The sequence below is a fragment of the Zalophus californianus genome, chromosome 3 (assembly GCF_009762305.2).
Source record: "Zalophus californianus isolate mZalCal1 chromosome 3, mZalCal1.pri.v2, whole genome shotgun sequence".
Taxonomy (NCBI): Eukaryota; Metazoa; Chordata; class Mammalia; order Carnivora; family Otariidae; genus Zalophus; species Zalophus californianus.
In genome coordinates, this window is record NC_045597.1 from 142,612,573 (window position 1) to 142,628,963 (window position 16,391).

General features: G+C 35.4%; 1 long non-coding RNA gene and 1 pseudogene across 3 annotated transcripts in view; one reads left to right on the plus strand and one right to left on the minus strand.

The window, feature by feature from the left end:
• Positions 1 to 16,391, plus strand: part of LOC113920538 — a 478,451-nt gene that overhangs the window by 14,741 nt on the left and 447,319 nt on the right. The gene's annotated exons all lie outside the window — the stretch shown is intronic.
• LOC113920536 lies at positions 11,356 to 11,801 on the minus strand (annotated as a pseudogene).

The following is a 16,391-nucleotide window of genomic DNA, read 5'->3' on the forward strand; positions in this document are numbered from 1 at the left end:
TACACATGCATTTTAAGCAAGATTGAGTGAATATTTAAATAGAAGCATCCTTATTATTGCTGTTATTTATGAATTCTAAAATTTTATTTTCCTTTAATTTTAAATAAACGTACTTTCAGGCTTACAGACAATTTATAAGAATAGTGCAACAAATTTGTGTACGTCTTTAAGCAAGATTTCTCACATTTAACATTTTGCCACAGCTGCTTTATCATTCTTTCTCTCCACATAAACATATGCACACACCTCTCTGTCTTCGCCACCTCCCTCGTGTGTGTGTGTGTGTGTGTGTGTGTGTGTGTGTGTGTGTGTGTGTGAATCATTTGAGAGGAAGCTATAAAAATGGTGTCTTTGGCATTTATTTTCTAAAGACAAAGATATTCTCTTATGTAACCATAGTATGGTTAGAATTGGGAAATTAACATTCACAAAATATTATCATCTAATCTATAGACCTTAGGCAACTTTTGCAAATTTACCAGTCCTTGATGACAAAAGGAAATCCTAGATCACATGTTGCATTCAGTTGTTTTGTCTCTTTTGTCTTTTTAGATCTAGAATACTCAGGGTTTTTTTTTTTTTTTTTTTTTGGTCTTTTATAACATTGACATTTTTAAAGAGGATGGGCCAGTTATTTTGTAGAATGCACTTCAGTTTGGATTTGTTTGATGTTTTCTCATGATGAGATTTAGGTGCTGTGTAAATTTTGGTAGGAAGGCCCCAAAAGTGATGATGTGCTGTTTTTTTTTTTTTTTCTCAGTGCAGGAAGCACATGATGTCTATTTCACTGAGTCTTACTATGAAATAAACATCACTGAGTCTTACTATGAAATAAACATCAGCTAAACTGTGTTTAATCTAGTGACATAGTGATGTACATTATGGTACAACTTTTGTTACATTGTCCTTAGTTGGTAACAACTCAGGCACTGATACTTTGAGTTGCACTCTTAGAGTGTTCATTTGTTGATTATATTCCCAGTGTCCATTTCTCAACTTGTCCCTTTCACAGAAGACTTTAATTTTCTCTCTGGGGTTGCTTCTCACCCTGAGGAAACCAGCTCCATCCCTTTACCCAGCCAGAGGAGCATGTGAGCAAGGTCAATGAAGTATTGCATTCCCCTGCAGTCCGTATTGTTTCAAGGATGGGATGTTACCAAGGCAGTCTCATTACAGCGAACCTCAAGAATTTTGTTCAGAATGTTGGAGTAAAGATGCTATTTCCTTCTGGACAATGTGATAAGAATGTGAAGTCTGGAATTGTTGCAGCCATTGTTAGGATAGAGGCCAACCTGAGATCAGTGGTGGCCAGTGAAGGAGGGAACAACTGAACAAACTAAAGAGAACAGATACACTATTGACTTTTGACAAATGTCTAGATTAAGTCTGACCTGAAACCTACTTATGAACTGTTTAGCAGCCATTCTAAACCAAGGTTTATACTATCCCCTATTTTTGATTGTGAGGGATGCTACTGTCAGAAGCCATTACTACAGGCATTTAGTTCCTAAAGCCAGGGATGGTAAACATTTTGTGATGTAAAGAATAGTTGTGAATAATAAGGCATTGTCTTAGGTAAAATGCTAATAGCAGTTCCCAGCTTAGAATCACTTTTAGTGTTTTAGGTTTGGATTGGAATTTTTACTTATTTTGAACTGAAGGTATTCTACTATGCAAGGATACTGTTCAGGGATTGTGTATGGGTACCTCTGGACAGTGTGTTTATAAGTAGCATCTGTTTTGATGGTCAGGGCTTATTTTGTCCTAGTTATTAAATGTTTTGCATATTACCTCAGAATTCTCTGCTGTAGGTACTGCTATGTCTAGGGTGAGGCTTAGTGCTGAGCTTCAGTATTTTCGATGAACCGTTCCCCAAATCCTAATTGTATCTGCAAAGTCCAAATGAGGGAACTTCTATCTTGGTTTCCTGAGTTTATATTCCAACCTGTCTTCTTACTGGCTTAAACTCTGTCCTCTTGATTTGGTCTCCTAGACCCTTTAATTGACCATCTATGTAATTATTTATTTCTTGGACTCTCTATTCTGTTCCACTGATCTTTGTGTCTGGTTTTATGCCAGTACTATACTGTGTTGATTACTATGGCTTTGTAATATAATTTGAAATCAAGAAATGTGATGTCTCCAGCAGTACACTTTGTTGTTCTTTCTCAAGGTGCATTGGCTATTCAGGGTCTTTTGTGGATTCATACAAATTTTAGTATTGTTTTTTTACCATTTCTGGGGAAAATTTCATTTGAATTTTGGTATGGATTGCATTGAAAGTGTGGATTGCTTTGAGTAATACTGACATTTTAACAGTATCAGTTCTTGCCATCAATGAACGTAGGATATCTTTCCATTATTTATGACTTTAATTTCTTTCATCAGTGTCTTACAGTTTTCAGGGTGCAGATGTTTTACCTCCACAGTTAAATTTATTCCTAAGTATTTTATTCTTTGTGATGCTATTGTAAATGGGATTAATTTCTCTTTCTGATAATTGATATATAGAAATGAAACATTTTTGTATATTGATTTTGTAGCCTACAACTTTACTAAATTTGTTTATTCTAACAGGCTTTTGGTAGATTTTTTAGGATTTTTTGTATATGATATATTATCTGCAAATAGAACTGATTTTACTTTTTCCTCCAATTTGGACATCTTTTATTTCTTTTTCTTTCCTAATTGTTCTGACTAGTACTTCTAGTACTATATTGAATAAAATTGGCATTCTTGTCTTGTTTCTAATCTAGGAGGAAAAGTTTTTAGCATTTCACTGTTGAATACGATGTTAGCTATGGGCTTGTTATATAGGCCTTTATTATGTTCACGTATGTTTCCTCTATACCCAGTTTATTGGGTGTTATATCATGAAAGGATGTTGAATTTTGTCAGATGCTTTTTCTGCAATCATATGATTTTTATCTTTCATCTTGTTAATGTGATGTGTCACATTGATTTGTGGGTGTTTAACCATCCTTACAACCCTGAAGAAATCCCACTTGATTATGGTGTATGATCCTTTATATTGTTGAACTCTGCTAATATTTTATTAAAGATTTTTTCATCTATGTTCCTCAGTGATATTAAACCGCAATTTTCTTTTCTTGTGGTGGTCTTGTCTGGTTTTGGTATCATGGTAATTCTGGCCTTGTAACATGAGTTTGGAAATGTTCCATATTGTTCTGTTTTTTGGAAGAGTTTGCAAAGGGTTGGTTTTAGTTCCTCTTTAAATATTTGGTAGAATTCACCAGTGAAGCCATCTGGTGCTGGACTTTTCTTTGTTGGGAGGTTTTTGTGTAAACATTCAAAGTCATTACTAGTAATTGGTCTGTTCAAATTTTCTATTTCTTCATGATTCAGTCTTTGTAGGTTGTATGTTTCTAGGAATTTATCCATTTCTTCTACATTGTCAAATTAGTTGGTGTATAATTGTTTACACTAGTCTCTTCTGATACTTTATATTTCCGTGGTATCAGTTGTAACATCACTTCTTTTATTTCTAATTTTATATATTTGAGTCTACTTTTTTTTCTTGATAAGTCTAATAGAAGTTTGTCTATTTTGTTTATCTTTTCAAAGAAACCAGGTCTTATTGTCATTGATCTTTTCTATTTTCTTTTTAGTCTCTATTTCATTTATTTCCACTTCAATTTTTTTTAATTTTTAAAAACCACTTTTTATTTTTTTATTTTTATTTTTTAATTTTATTATGTTATGTTAATCACCATACATTACATCATTAGTTTTTGATGTAGTGTTCCATGATTCATTGTTTGCGTATAAAACCCAGTGCTCCATTCAATATGTGCTTTCTTTAATACCCATCACCAGGCTAACCCATCCCCCCACCCCCGTCCCCTCTAGAACCCTCAGTTTGTTTCTCAGGGTCCATAGTCTCTCATGGTTTGTCTTGCCCTCCGATAACCCCCCCTTCATTTTACCCTTCCTACTATCTTCTTTTTTTTTAACATATAATGTATTATTTGTTTCAGAGGTACAGGTCTGTGATTCAATAGTCTTACACAATTTTCCTTTCTTCTACTAGCTTTGGGCTTAGTCTGTTCTTTTTCCAGTTCCATGAGATGTAGAGTTACGTTGTTTGAGATCTTTCTTTTTCCTTTATTTATTACTATTTAATAATTTATCTATTTAATAAATTATTTATTACTATAATTTCTTCTTAGAACTGCTTTTGCTGCATCCTATAAGTTTTGGTATGTTTTGTTTCCATTTTCATTTGTCTCAAGATTATTTTGATTTATTTTTTGATTTCTTTGACCTGTTGGTTGTTCAGGAGCATGTTGTTCAATCACATATTTGTGGATTTTCCAATTTTCTTATTGATTTCTAGTTTCATACCATTGTGGTTGGAAAAAATATTTGATGTAATTTCAGTTTATTAATTGAATTTAAATAATTTCAATTTCAATAATTTTGTGGCTTACCATATGATCCATTTTGGAGGTGGTTCCATGCGTGCTTGAGAAAAATGTATTCTACTGCTATTGGTTGGAATGTTCTGTATATACACAATAGTTGCATCTGCTTTAACGGATCCTTTAACTCCAATGTTACCTTATTGATTTTTTGTCTGAATGACCTATCCATTGTTGAAAGTGGATTGTTAAAGTCCCCTGCTATTATTGTATTGCTTTCTATTTCTTCATTTATATCCATTAATATAAGCTTATATATTTAGTTGCTTTTATATTCATTGTATAAATATTTACAAATGTTATATTCTCTTGATGAATTGACCTCTTTTATCATTATATAATGATCTTCTTTGTCTCTTGTTATAATCTTTGGCTTAAGTCTGTTTTGTTTGATGGAAATATAACTCCCTCTTCTTTCTTTTGGTTTCCATTTGCATGAAATCTCTTTTTTCGTCCCTTCAGTTTCAGTCGGTGTGTGTCCTTAAAGCTGATATGTCTCTTGTAGGCAGCATACAGTTGGGTCTGGTTTTTTTTGTACATTCAGCCACTGTATATATTTTGATTAGAAAATTTTAGTTCATTTATATTTAAAGTGATTATTGATAGATATGGGCTTACTGTTGCTGTGTTGTTGTTTTTTGGTTCTTTTGTAAATCCTTTGTTCTTTTCTGTCTTACTCTGTGATTTGATGACTTTCTGTAATGGTATGCTTTGATTTCTTTCTTTATTATTTGTGTATCTACTATAGCTTTTGCCTTGTAGTTACCATAAGGCTTATATAAATTATCTTATATTTATAACAGCCTATTTTTAGCTGGGAACAACTTAATTTTGAGTGCATACAAAAGCTCTGCATTTTTAAGTTCCCCTCAACATTTTGTGTTTATGATATCACAGCTTACATCTTTTTATTTATATTGCGTATCCATTAACAAATTTTTGTAGTTATATTTATTTTTAATATTTTTGTCCTTTAACTTTTATACTAGAGTTAATAGTGATTTACCTACCGCCATTATAATATTAGAGTATTCTTCATTTAGCTATGTATTTACCACTGAGTTTAATCTTTTCATATGTTTTTATGTAACTGATTAGCACTGTTTTGTTTCAGCTTGAAAAAGTCACTTTAACCTTTCCTGTAAGACTGGTCTAGTGGTGATAAACTCTGTCAGCTTTTGTCTGTCTGGGAAATTCTCTCTTTCAATCCTGCAGGATACATTTGCCAGGTAGTGTATTCTTGGGTGGCGGTCTTTTTCCTGCCATTACTTTGACTATATCATCCAACTCTGTTCTAGCTTGCAGTTTCTCCTGAAAAATCTGCTGATAGTTTTATGTAGGTTCCCTGTACATAACAATTTGCTTTCCTCCTGATGCTTTTAAGATTCTTTCCTTACCTTTAACATCTGACAGTTTAATTACAATGCATCTTGAAGTGGATCTCTTTGGATTTCTCTTATTTTTTACTCTCTGGGATCCTTTGACCTGGGCATCTGTTTCTTTTCTTAGGTTAGGGAGTTTTTTAGCCATTATTTCCTTGAATAAGCTTTCTGTCTTTTTCTCTGGCTTCTTCTGGGATCCCTATTATATGAATATTGGCCCATTTGATGGTGTCCCATAAATTTCTTAAGCTATTTTCACTCCTTTTCATTGCTTTTCTTTTAACTTCTCTAGTTGGCTAGAGACTACCCTGTCTTTTGAATTTGTTGATCTATTTTTCTGCTTCATCTACTCTGCTTTTGAGTCCCTCTATTGAAATTTTCAGGTCAGTTATTGCTTTCTTTAGCTCTGTGATTTTTGATTGACAGTCTCTTATATTTTCTTTTTGTCAAAATTTTCACTGAATTGTTCTGATGCAGTGAGCAACTTTATGACCAGTATTTTGAACTCTTTATCGGGTTAATCACTTATTTTCATTTCATTAAGGTCTGTTTCTGGAGTTTAATCTTGTACTATTGTTTGGTACATATTTCTCTGTTCTCCATTTCCCTAGACTCTGGTGGTTTCTGTATATTATATAAAATAGCCACCTGTTGCACTCTTGACATATTATCTCATGTAGGAGACCAACCTGGTTAATCAGCCCAACCAAGCTTTTGGTTTTCTCTCAAATCTTTGTGATTCACCAAGATGCCTTCTTTGTTTTAGTGGCTCCCAGTGGTTAAGGCCATCAGTGTTCCAAAAGGGAGGATTACAGTTGGCACCTAGATGTAGATTGATTAGAAGCTGGAATCTCACACAGAAGCTTGGAAAGTATGTACTTTTGTCACAGTCAGGCCCTAGATATGTATTAAAGTTAAAAGCCTGAGCTCAGCCATGAGCTTGTAAGGTATACAGCTAGATCCCCTTCAAGGAAAACTTGGAGAGGAGCATTTTTGCCTGCTTCTGTATTGAGGGATAGCCAGCCTACACTCCTGTGGGGCGTGGCGAAAGGTCTCCCCACTGGCTATGAGAGCCAGGTGATTTGCGAATCTATCCCTTGAGGCAGCTGTAAATGTTGGAGTGCAGATGTGTATGCAAGCTTCTTCCAGGGAGATACTGGTGAGTGAATTGGAGCAGGCTAGAGGGAGAAGACAGGAGGTATCTGTTGGTTTTCCCAGTGTCTGGAGATGATGGTTACCAGCCACCAGGTACATGCTAAATTAGAAACCTGGCCCTCAGGCAGCAGCTTCTAAAGTACGCAAATAAATCCCTTTCAAATAAAAACTGGAAGATGGGCATTTTTGCCTGCTTTCTTCGTGTTGAGCTCTGAGATGATAGCTGGTTAAGATTTGCTTCTTTATTTGCTGCATCCCTGTGGAACTCATGAATGGAAACTCCATTGGCTATCAGAGCTAGGCAATCTAGAGATCCATCCCGTGGTCAGCAGCTGCAAAAACTGAGGTATGGATGTGTATACAAGCTTCTCTCAGGGAAACACTGGTGACTTGGAGTAGGGTGGAGGGAGAAGATGGGGGGGAATGTATGCCAACTTTCCTAGTCTGTGAAGGAGGAGCAGAGCCCCTAGATGCCTGCTAAATTATAGGCCTGAACTTAAGGCAGCAGCTTTTGAAATGTGCAGATAAAGCCCTTTCAGGGAAAAAAAATGGGAGATGAATATTTTTTTTGCATTTTTAAATTTTGTTATGTTAATCATCATACATGACATCATTAGTTTTTGATGTAGTGTTCCGTGATTCATTGTTTGCATATAACACCCAGTGCTCCACTCAATATGTGCCCTCTTTAATACCCATCATCAAGCTAACCCATCACCCCACCCCCCACAAGAACCCTTAGTTTGTTTCTCAGAGTCCATAGTCTCTCATGGTTCGTCTCCCCCTCCAATTTCCCTGCCTTCATTTTTCTCTTCCTACTATCTTCTTCTTTTTTTTTTTTTTTAACATATAATGTATTATTTGTACAGGTCTGTGATTCAACAGTCTTACACAATTCACAGCGCTCACCATAGCACATACCCTCCTCAATGTCTATCACCCAGCCACCCCATGCCTCCCACCACCCACCACTCCAGCAACCCTCAGTTTGTTTCCTGATATTAAGAATTCCTCATATCAAGGAGATCATATGATACATGTCTTTTTCTGATTGACTTATTTCGCTTAGCATAATACCCTCCAGTTCCAACCACATTGTTGGAAATGGCAAGATTTCATTCCTTTTGATGGCTGCATCATAATATTCCATTGTGTGTGTATGTGTGTGTGTGTGTGTGCACACACACACAGACATATATATATACACACCACATCTTCTTTATCTATTCAGGGAGATGGATATTTTTTGCCTGTTCCTCTATCCTGTGCCTTGGATGGGATAGCCAGTTAAGAACTGCTTTTCTGTTTGATATAATCTTGTGGTTCTCATGGATGAAAACCCCACTGGCTTTCAAACTAAGTATTTGTGAGCCTATCTCAAATGTAGGAGTCTTAAAAGTTGGAGTGTTAGATGTGGGTGGGGACTCTTTGCTCCTCAGGAAGAATCTGGCAGTTGGGAGTTCCATTCTGATTGGACGGCACTGTATCAGGCATGAGTTTTATGGCCAAAGTGTGTCTCAGCCTTTCCTACCCATTTCAATGTATTTTTTCATTTGCCCAATATATAGGAGTAACTCAGCTGGTTTCTGGATCTTTTTCACAGGGAATTGCTCCATGTGTAACTATATATTTGGTATATCTATGGGAGGAGCAAAGCTCAAGAGCCTCCTATGTTACCATCCTGATTGACTCTCTGTTTTGAGTCTGTTGTCTTAAAATACTGAAGTCACCATGGTTGGAAACAGGGAGAATGCTGACAGTGAAATGGGTGTGCATCAGAGGAACATAGACCCTGGCATCCATGAATAATTAGACTTACCATGGAAGGGAATCATGGCCAAAGAAGAGGACAGCTAATGGTGATTTATTTAATAATCTATCAGATATAACAATGAACAATCCAAAAGAGGAAAATAAGAAAACAATTACATTTATAATAGCATCAAAAAGAATAAAATGCTTAGGAATAAATCTAACCAAGGAGGTGAAAGACTTGTCACTAGAAGTCCAATGCGCTATCCATTGCGCCACAGAGCCACCTTGGAGGTGAAAGACTTGTACAGTGAAAACCACAAAACACTGCTAAAAGAAATTTAAAAGAAGACAAATAAATGGAAAGACATCTCATGTTCATGGATTGGAAGATTTAATATTGTTAACATGTCTATAGTACTAAAAGTGATCTACATGTTCAATGCAATCTCTATCAAAATTCCAGCAGCATTTTTTGAAGAAATAGAAAAATTTATCCTAAAATTTTTATGGATTCTCAGTGGACTTTGAATAGCCAAAACGATTTTGAGATAAAAAAACAAAAGTTGGGGGAATACTTCTTGATTTTGAAACATATCATAAAGTCACAGTAATCAAAACAGTGTGGCATTAACAGTCAACTACATCAATGGAATAGAGAGCCCAGAAATAAATCCTTATCTATATAGTCAAATGTTCTTTGACAAGGGTGCCAAGACTACCCAATGGGAAAAAACAGTCTCCTCCACAAATATTTTTGGTAAAACTGAGTATACATATATAAAAGAGTTAAGTTGGATCCTTATCTTTTACAAAAATTAAACTAGATTAAAGACATAAAGATCTAAAACAATAAAACTCCTAGGAGAAAACAAAGAGGGAAAACTTCATCATGTTGAATTTGGCAGTGATTTCTTGGAATATGACACCCAAAACAGAGAAAACACAAGCAAAAAGGGAAAAATAAGACTACATTAAACTGAAAAAAATTTGGGTATCAAGGGGCTCAAACAACAGAGTGAAATGGCAAGCTACAGAATGGGAGAAAATATTTGCAAATTATGTATGTGATAAGTGATTAATATGTCCAGGATAAATAAAGAACTGCTACAGCTCAACAACAAAAAATCAAATAATCTGATTAAAAACAAGCAAAGGGCCTTGAACAGACATTTCTCTAAAGAAGAAATACAAATGGCCAACAACCATATGAAAAGATGCTCAACATTAGTAATAATCTGAAAAATGCAAGTCAAAACCACAATAACATACTATCTTGTACCCAGTAGCATGCCTACTATTAAAAATAACACAGGGAATAATAAATGTTGGTTGAGTATGTGGAGAAATTGGAACCCTTGTACACTGTGGGATTGTAAAATGATGCAACTGCTATGGAAAGCAGTTACTCAGAAGTTAAAAACAGAACTACCATATGATCCAGTAATCCTACTTTTGACTGTATATCCAAAAGAATTGAAAGTAGGGACTCAGAGATATTTGCATATGCATGTTCATAACAGCTCTATTCACAGTGCCTAAGAGAAGAAGCAACCCAAATGTTTATCAATAGATGAATGGATAAACAAAATGTGGTATATACATATAGTGGAACATTATTCAGCCTTAAAAAGGAAGGGGATCCTTTTTACATTTTTTCACATGCTACAACATGATGGACCTTAAGGACATTATGTTAAGTGAAATAAGCCAGTCACAAAAAGACAAATACCATATGATTCCTTTTATATGAGGTGTACTTAAAATTATTATAGAGTTCATAGAAACAGAAAGTAGAGTGGTGGTTATTAGGGGCTGGGGTGGAGGAAATAAGAGTTGTTTAATGGCTATAGTGTTTCAGATTTGGAAGCTGAAAAAGTTCTAGATATCTATTTCACAATAATATGGATATACTTATAACTACTGAACTATATATTTAAAAATGGTTTAGATGGTGAATGTTTTTTTCCAATAGCACTGTGCAGTTTTATTAACCATTCAAGTACAGTAGCATCTGGTAAGATCAGGACAGAATTGGGGTTTAAAAGTGAACAGAGGGGCGCCTGGGTGGCTCAGTCGTTGTATCTGCCTTTGGCTCGGGTCATGATCCCAGGGTCCTGGGATCAAGCCCCGCATTAGGCTCCCTGCTCAGCGGGAAGCCTGCTTCTCCCTCTCCCACTCTCCCTGCTTGTGTTCCCTCTTTCACTGTGTCTCTCTCTGTCAAATAAATAAATAAAATCTTTAAAAAAATAAATAAAAGTGAACAGATATTCAGCATCTAACAGTTTGAAAGAAGCCACTATATACTCTTTTCACAAACATGTTTTCACACAGCCGGTACGGTACTAGCTACTAACCCAGGATGCCAAGTGTATTGAAGTAGAAAAGATGCAACAACAAAAATAGCTACATTAGAAAGACTTCAATACTTGAGAAAAAGAGTGCAACACTCAGTTTTTCCCCTTTAGCCCCTAAGACAACATCATACCGTCTAGCTCTATCAATACAGTCTGACATCAGCTTCTAGAATATTTGTCAGGAGGGCAAACATAAAATGACACTGGCCAGTACAGTCTTTGGGTATTTGGGAAGGGGAAGGGGAGAAAGTTGGTTCTCAGAACAAATTAGTCAGCATCAGTTTTATCAACAGGATCTTTGGATTCTTTGTTCTCCCACACTTCTTCAGTGTGCTTTTCCTTCTCTCACAAGCACTCCAGTTTGGCAGCCATTCATTTGTGCCTCCTGATTCTCTTTGTTGGCTTCCATTTTGTGGGTCAGTTTTTCTTCTGCCATTTTACTGAGGTGGTTCTTCTGTTGCTTTTTGAAGCATTTCTTTCTCATGCTCTCATTTCTCGGCAAGCTTTTTCAAGACCTCAGCTTTATGGGACTTGTATTTTTCTTCTGCAGCTTCTAATTTCTTCTGAATTTCCTCTAGGGAAAGATCCTTCTTTGGAGGGGAAATGGGGAATTCTGGGATGAATTCTTTTGATTGAGGGCTGAGAATCAACTCAAAAACTTGGCCTGAGGCATGCTTTTCCAGTTCTTTCACTGGGATATCAGAAGAAGCCATGGTGAAGAGCGGACAAGAGGCTGGCAGTGCATTCTACAGAATCCACTGGCAAGGAAAACCATGCTCAGTCCGAGCCGTCTGGCCATATTCTCCAAGATGGTAAATTTAATATTACATATTTTTTTATCACAATTTTAAAAACTTTAAAAATATGTGGTTTTTCAACTCTGTGTGTAGATTCTGATGTATTGATTAAGGATATGCCACAGTTTATTGCATAAATCATCTTGACTATAAAGACACCTTCAAAACTTTATCTGTTTCCTTCCTCCAGTAGTAGGAAGTATGTAGTCTTATTTTGCAGAAGGGAAAATACAAACACAAACAAGGAAATCCCTTTCTCTTCCATGTGGTTCATTTCCAAATTCCTTTAGAAATTGACTTAACTAAATCAGTCCCCAGCTCTTCCTGACGCCAGTTCTTTTAAGCTTAACTTTGACAGGGTCTGGAGAAGGCAAATGAAAAGGTCAGAATTTATCTTGTGCATCTTACCCCGTTAGAAAATTTCTATCACTATGTGTATGCCCTTCCATTATAGGTACAGTACAATTTCACAAGAGTTGATTTGTGAAGGAAAGTGAGGAATAAAAAAGAAATTCAAGTTGAAAGAAACAAAATCACTGATACTCAGAAACCTTTATAAGGCTTCTCTCAACTATTCTACTTAACATGTTTTCTTGACCTTATTCAAGTTGCTTTTCCTTTTTTCTACAGCTGAAGATAACTTCATCTTTACTTTGTTCCTTCCCATCCTTTAGTTCTTTTATGCTTTATTTATTCATTCATTAATTCATTAGGCATTTGGTGCCTATAATCATTTTATAAGTTTCTTTTGGGTCTTTAGTTCTTTACAACATCCCTGTGACGTAAGGCAGTCTGTAGATGCAATGCTACACCAGAGAGGAAGAAATGACCAGAGTTATTCTACCGTCAGTAAACTTGAGGGCCTATTGTCTGTTTATTATTACATGTACTCCAGTGATTGCCCTCTTCTGGAGTCTGTACTTCCCAATTTTCATAAGAAGCTATATTGGAACTATTTCATTAGATATTATAAAAACTTAGAGAGTATGAGCAGCAGTAGGGAGAGGGTTTATTTGTACTCTACCAGTAGTGTCTGATCTATCTCTGGTATTTAGAACAAACAGAGAATAAATCTTTTTAGTTATTAGTGATTATTAGTAACATTTCTTGAACGGCCAATGGTGCCATTATGGAATTTCTGTTTTAACTGAGATTCCAGAATATTGAGGTAAAAAAGTTTTTTGAATGCCTACTTTTGCTAGGCATAGTCCTTTTTTCCTTATAATGTTATGATGTATGCATAATTTATTATCCTCTTTTATGTGAATAAGAGAATTGAATTTGGGCAACTGGCTCAAGATCATCCAGCCAGTAAATGAAAGCCAGGGGATCCAAACCTGGGATAATCGGTCTCCGAAGTGTCTCTAAGCTTTCTATCTTGATGACTGGCCACATTTAAAATACTTACTAGCTACAATTTTATCTCAAGAGGAATAACTTTATGTACTATACCAATTTTACTTCAGGCATTCATAGATTGGCACTTTTAACCCTTCTATCTTGACTTAAAGACATTTTCTCTTCATAAAGACATTTGCATGAAAATGAGCTAATCCATGTTGTAGTCCTTTTCTGTTCAATCCACATTATAGTGGTTTATCTGTTCACATTTTCCTTATTTTTTACCTGAAAGCATAAGCCTTGGTGTGCTGAAAGATGACAAAAATTTGATCAAAATCCAGAGGAGAAACCTGGAGCTAAGAGTCCCTGGAAACCAAAATGTGTTGAGTCAAGAGGAATGACATTGAAATTTGTAATTTTTTTTTTTTTTTTTTTTTACTGACAAGCACAGTGTCTGGGCATGTGCCTGTGGTGAAAGACATGGTAAAAGCAGGGATATTTTAAGGGTTTGTTAGTGTGCAACACTTAACTTTTGGAACTCGTGCTCCACATCATATGAAACATTCTTAAGTGTACCCACATGTCTCATTAAAGGTAATATCTGCCCAGTGAACAGGATGTAAATGTTTTTTATAGTTTTGTTTTTGAAATTATGTTTAGTTCTGATTTCTAAAGAATCGTGCTTACTAGTAGAGAATTATTTTGAAATGAGAAATGAGACAAATTGTTCTGGGTCCTTAAATTGTTATTAGTATTAAATTTAACAATATATGAAATAAATATAACATTTATTTTGTGGAAATTGTTTTGTGTTTGGAGTCAGTAATTTTTGTTTTGCAAACCAGAAGAATGCTTTTTCAAAAGGATCTTTATTGAGATGTCATTTACATACAATTCACCCATTACATTGTGCAGTTCAGTAGATTTTAGTACATTCACAGATAAATGCTACAGTCACAACAGATTTTAGAGCATTTTCATCACCTCAAAAAGAAACCCCATCCACTTTAGTTATTACCCTCCCTACTTGTTTCCCTTCACTCCCTCTTTAGCCCTGGGCAACCACTAATCTTTTTATCTCCATAGATTTGTCAGTTCTGGATATTTTATATAAATGGAATAATATAATATGCAGTCTTTTGTTACTGGATTCTTCTACTTAGCATAATGTGCTCAAGATTTATCCATGCTGTAGCATGCATCAGTACTCTTTTACTTATTATGGTTGAATAATATTTCCATTGTATGGATATACCACATTTTGTTTATCCATTCATCAGTTGGACATGTGAGTTATTTCCACCTCTTGCCTGTAATGGACAGTATTGCTTAAGTATTTGCATAGAACTACTTTTAGTTCTTTTGGGTATATATCAGAAATGGAATTACTGGATCATATGGTAACTCTGTGTTTAAATGAGGAACTGCTATTCCAAAGTGGCTGCACCATTTTACATTCCTACCAGTAGTGTATGAGAGTTCTGATTTTTCCACATCCTTGTCAACATTTGTTATTATCTGGCTTTTGATTCTAATGTTCTAGTAGGTATGAAGTGCTATTTTGTGGCTTTAATTTATATTTCTCTGATAACTAATGATGTTGAGCATCTTTTTATGAGCTTGTATATTTTCCTTGGAGAAATGTTTATTTAAATATTTCACCTTTTTTTAAAAAAATTGCTTATTTATCTGTCTAGTATTGAGTTGTAAAGGTTCTTTGTATACTTTTTTTGTTTTAAATATTTTATTTATTTGTTTGAGGTAGAGAGTGAGAGAGAACATGAGCCAGGGGACAGAGAGGGAGAAGCAGGCTCCCCAATGAGCAGGGAGCCCGACTTGGGGCTCGATCCTGGGACCCTGGGATCATGACCCGGGCCGAAGGCAGATGCTTAATGGACTGAGCCACCCAGCGCCCCATATATATTTTGGGTACAAGTTCCTTATCAGATATATGATTTATTTTTTTGTCCATTTTGTGGGTTGGCTTTTTACTTTCTCAGGGATATCCTTGGGAGCACAGACATTTCTGACTTTGATGAAGTTTAGTGTATCTGTTTTTCTTTTGTTGCTTGAGCTTTGGATGTCATATCCAAGAATCTTCTCCAAGTCCAAGGGGACTTATCCTTTGGTTTCTTTTAAGAGTTTTATAGTTTTAGGATTATGTTGTTGATCCATTTTGAGCTAATTTTTGTATATGGTGTGGGACAAAGTCCTGTGTTTTGCACGTAGTTATCCAGTTATTCCAGTTCCATCTGTTGAAATACTCACTATTAAATGGTCTTGGTGCCCTTGTCAAAAATCAGTTGGCCATAGACACATGATTTTATTTCTTGACTCTTAATTCTATTCCATTCATCTGTTTATCCTTTTGCAAGTACCACACAGTTTTGATTACCATTGCCTTGTAAGTTTTAAAATCAGGAAGTGTAAGTCCTCCTACTTTGTTCCTCTTTTTCAAGATTGTTTTGTCTATTTTGGGTCCCATGTAATTGTGTATGAATTTTAAAATCAGTCTGTCAGTTTCTACAAAGAAGTTAGCTGAAATTCTCATAAGCATTATGTTGAATCTCTAGATCAATTTGGGGTATATTGCTATAGTAAGTCTTCCAACCCATGATCATGGATATTTTTTCCATTACAATAGATTTTTGTATATTGTATTTGTATCCTGAAAACTTGCTGAATTCATTTCTTTTTTTTTTAACATTTTTAAATTTAAATTTAATTAATGTATGATGTATTATTGGTTTCAGAGGTACAGGCCTGTGATTCATCAGTCTTATATAATACCCAGTGCTCATTACATCACATGCCCTCCTTAATGTCCATCACCCAGTTTCCCCATTCCTCCACCCATCCTCCCCTTGAGCAACCCTCAGTTTGTTTCCTATGATTAAGAGTCTCTTATGGTTTGTCTCCCTCTCTGGTTTCATCTTGTTTTATTTTTTCCTATCTTCCCCTATGATCCTCGTTTTATTTCTTAAATTCCACAAATCAGTGAGATCACATGATAATTGTCTTTCTCTGATTGACTTATTTGGCTTAGCATACCGTCTAGTTCCATTCACGTAATTGCAAATGGCAAGATTTCATTTTTCTGATGGCTGTGTAATATTCCATTGTATATATTTATATACCACATCTTCTTTATCCATTCATCTGTCA